Source organism: Rhagoletis pomonella, unplaced genomic scaffold (assembly GCF_013731165.1).
Source record: "Rhagoletis pomonella isolate Grant_MI unplaced genomic scaffold, Rhpom_1.0 Rhpom_scaffold_00002, whole genome shotgun sequence".
In the NCBI taxonomy this organism is placed as follows: Eukaryota; Metazoa; Arthropoda; class Insecta; order Diptera; family Tephritidae; genus Rhagoletis; species Rhagoletis pomonella.
Genome location: NW_023458556.1, coordinates 46,607,366 through 46,612,125, shown reverse-complemented (window position 1 = coordinate 46,612,125; position 4,760 = coordinate 46,607,366).

The following is a 4,760-nucleotide window of genomic DNA, read 5'->3' as shown; positions in this document are numbered from 1 at the left end:
CGTAAACCTAGCTGACCCATCGTTAAATTTAGGTTTTAAATTTTCCAAATATATGCTAGAATTAGGTGTCTTTTAGGTGTTCTTCAACGCCACTAAAACCAATTTAGTAGCTCCATTGGTTTCCTAGAAATTCGCAAAAATGCGTGTTTTCAGCTAGCTCAGCGCTTTACGGTTTACGTAAACCTAGCTGACCCACACATTTTTACGAATTTCTCGGAAACCAATAGAGCTACTAAATTGGTTTTAGTGGCGTTGAAGAACACCTAAAAGACACCTAATTCTAGCATATATTTGGAAAATTTAAAACCTAAATTTAACACATTTTTGCGAATTTCTCGGAAACCAAAGGAACACCTAAATTAATTTTGGAGGCCCTAATTAACACCTAAAAGACACCCAATTCCTAGCTAATTTTTATTGATTTTTGGCGACTTGGGTCAGCTAGGTTTATGGACGTAGTAAAATGTGGTGAAATCTGGTTATAAATTGAAAGTTCGGACTGGGTACGGGCTCATGCCTATTATTTCCCATCACCTAAAATTTCAAATCTTCCAGATAAGAATCCAAATAAACGTCCATTTACATCCTTTACTGATAGGTTTCCTCAATTCGAAATTACGTATTATTAAATGCGTCGAATTATACATATGAATAAAATTAAAATCGGCATGAGCTTGTAAGCATTTGCATTACTGCTGAACCAAACAATCTGTCCTGTGTTCGAATCGTAACATCCGTTCACGGATCGAAAACCATACGAAAGAAAATTACGTGATACGTCAGCGTATTAGCCGATTGGTATAAAGAGTACGTTCACGTATGTCATAATCAGTGTTGCCACAAAATTTTTTATTTTTTACCAAAAAAGTTACCAAATTCAACAAAAAATTACCAAACGTATTTTATGTGCAGAACTGTATAAATATCCATATCGATCCCTAACCGCCAAAATAACGTAAGCGACATTTTTTCAAAATTTCTTCATCAAAAAGAAAAAAATGTCACTTACGTTATTTTGGCAGTTAGGGCTCGATATGTCTGTACATATGTATACCCATGTTTTATCCGAAGATACCAAGCTATTTGGTTGCTGAGCAACTACATACATATTTACATAAAAAAAAGCACCACACCCATTCTTGTCAGATTCATAAGCTGACAGTTTCGCGCTTACTTTTATTTTTGAATTCTTTTTTGCGTTTTTTTTGTGATTTGTCACGAGCATGCGTGAGTGCATGTTTCAATGCATTTTTTTCGTAATTGAAATCAACTTACAGCGCAACAGACAGTTGGTTTGTTTGCCATTAACGGCCGTCACAATGTACTGATTCACTACGTTCCACAAGTCCATAGTCGATAAAGTTTGAGTTATCACTGCAACACATATGTATCTACATGTGTACATACATATGTACCTGGCACATACATAACCACATACAAATCCATGACTCATTGTGATTTGGCACAAGTGTGCGAAAAGTTGTGCATATTTAACTTACTAATATAGGTATAGGTACCCCGGTAGATAGGGATGGGATATTACTCGATTAGTGTATCAAATGATTAATCGAAAGAGCAAAAAATTAATTGCAATTAATTACAAGATATTAATCGATTAATCAGCATTTTCGATTTTTTTTTTCAATATTAAAATAATGAAGTAACTAGTTTTCAAATTATGTTGGTAGTATTGTTCGAGTATTTTAGCATTTTGTCACAAAGTCTGCATTCAAAACAATTATTATCATTAGTTTTTGGCCTTAACATCTGCATGATTTTCTTAATAATTTTTTATATGAAATAGGCCCAATTGGGTCATGTCATAGCGTTTCCGCTTTCGGGAGAACAGCTCATAGAAGGGTTTATTTTTTATGCGTAACAGTTCACGGATGCCTTTTCGTAATTAAGAAAAACCAATCACAAAAATTAAAAATTCTATGTTGGATCTAACGAGATTCGAACCCTTCTTGAAAAGTAACAAAATAAACGCAAACATCTCTGCGTACTCAGCTACAGCCACAACATGTAAATGTGTTTTCAAATTTTTATTTGAATCAAATTTGTCACAATCGTTTAAACAAAAATTTATTTTCAAACTTTTGTAGCTCACGTCAGTTTATTTGCTTAACACGTTGCCTACTCACTTCTCGAGAAGGAGCACTGGAAGCATTCTGTTCGTAGTGATGTTTAGATGTCCTTTGCACTTGCTTAGGAGCTGTTCTGTAATACCATATCAAGGGAAGGCCTTGACAAAATTACTTCTGGGTACTTTATGTAAACATGTATGTATGTATACTCTTATGAATATGCACAAATATCTAATGTTTACAAACAGAGCTACATATGAACATACATACAGTGCCGGACAATACCAATACCTGTGCCAATAGTTTTGTCCGGCACTGTATGCATGTATGTATATCAGTGTTGCCAAACATGGGCTTTTCCTACCAAAACTGGTAGGTTTTTTTCCTTTTGGTAGGTTGGTAGGATAGATTGGATTTTGGTAGGTTCCGCGACAATAATAGTTATTTGCGAAAAATATAAAATATGTATCTTCAAACACTTTAGCAACCTTGTTTACACGAATATTTAATCGGTGAAGTCCACCATTGTCCACCTGACAGAGACTTTATTGTAAGACTTGAGGAATATCACCAAAACTAGCTACGCAAGTAAAGGAGGTTTTCACCTTTAGCAAGCTGCACCGACTGGTCTGCGTGGCCATTACAGGAGCTATGGGCACCTGTCCAACGGATGCCATTGGTGTCATTACAGGCGTTTTTCTTTTGTCTATCCTGTTTGAAAGAGGCCTGCAGGAGCGCCCTACGACTGCCTAATATGATCAGCAAGAAAATTTTGGATCTTCGAGGTCATTTGGAGGTTCTAAAGCCATTACTGGATAATCCCGAAATATCTTTCTACAAGAACAGAATTCCTGGTATACCGACGGATCAAAGATGAATGAAGAGAGTACTGGGGCAGGCGTATTTGGACCAAAATTCCAGAAAGTCTACCAATTTACGCATACCCAGCTATATTCCAGGCGAAAGTCTTCGCAATGTGGTCTGTGTAGAAGGACAAATGGGGCCAAATTAAATATTATGTCGGATATTCAGGCAGGTTAAACGCTTTAGACTCTTTTAAAACGGCATCAGGCTTGTGGACAGCTGTAAAACTCTTTTGAACCACTTGGAAGCCAACTATAACGTAACGCTGTGTGGGGTTCCGGGACATGAAGGGTTTGAAGGCAACGAAAGCTGACTGTCTCCCAAAGCGTGGAGCCCAAATGCACTTGCATGGTCCCTAGCCTTTAGTGAGCTGGTGGAGGAAACTCAAGAGCATATTCTATGTGACTGCCCACGTATCATAAATACCAGACTGATACACTTTGGGGAAGGATTGTCTTCATCCAAAATTTAAACATGGCGCCCTCCAAAGTGCCTAACTTCTGAAAGAGAATAAAGTTGGAATGATTACAATTAGGGTTAAGAACAATAAATCTTCTAAGGTCGCAGCGCGTGTATCCCAGACGTAATAATAATAATATCGTCGATGTTTTTGCAAAACCGCCCATCGCCCAATTGCAAAACCGCCTATCTTACGGCACTCAAATTTTACAGGAGAGCGAAAAAACAGTTTATTCTTTGAAGGCATTGCCTTGTTAGGCGATATCTTCTCTAGATATTATTTTACAAATCTGTTGTTTTAATAGCGATTTAACGATTTTTATGCATAAATCTCGATGCCTTGTCATTAAAAAAAATATTAAAAACTTAAATAAAATTTTTGTAGGTTTCGGTTGATTTTGGTAGGAAGTTTTGGTAGGAAAAAAAATTTGTCTGTGGCAACACTGATGTATATGCACATGCGACAATACTGCAGGAATTTAGTCTAGAAAAGCTAATTAGAATTTATGTGCAGCTAATGAAAGAGAAGACGACTGCCGACAACGCACAGTGTTACAGTAGGACTCAAAAATATGCAAAAAATGTGAGAAGTATTCTACTAAGATTTTTATCTAAAAGTTATAAATTAACCCTTAAATTTTTGCTATAATTAAATAACATTTGTTTAAGCAGAATGAGGAAATAATAGTTTACTTATATTTTACTTGTACGAATAGCAAGGTTTTTGTTTCGAAGATGCTTACTGTTAAATAAAGGATTTTTGCAATCTTAGGGAGGGAAGGCTATTGCGAAAAATTCCTTGATAAAAAAACTAGCCTAATTTCCTTGATAGGGTCAAAAATGATACTCTTGAATATTAGCCCTCTAATTTTCACTAAAGAGATTTAAGATCGTATTCATCACTGCTTGAATTATAATTTATTTATTTTGCTAATCATTGGACCTTGGGGACATTGGATTTGACCTTGACATTTACTAAGGTCATTTCGAAGTCAAGTCACATTTTTCAAATGGAAATTGTATGTCCAAATATGGTCTTGACTACGACCTGAAGGTCATTTTAAGCTTAAAAACTTTTACGTAAAATTATGCCCTTGAGGGTTAAGAAATGTTGACAGAAGTAAATTTCTTTTCATTTCATTTTTATTATTTTTTTGTACTAACAATGCAATTTTATTGCACTGTGCAACAACGCAGAGAACGCATGGAAACATTTGTTGTGGAAAAACTTGTGTTTTAAGTTGTTTATGTGCACTTTGCTCTTACAAAACGTTTACTACTGTATGAGTATTTTAGTTGTGATGCTAATACTACTTCCTGCTGTTCACACAACTAAGTACCTAAGTATAT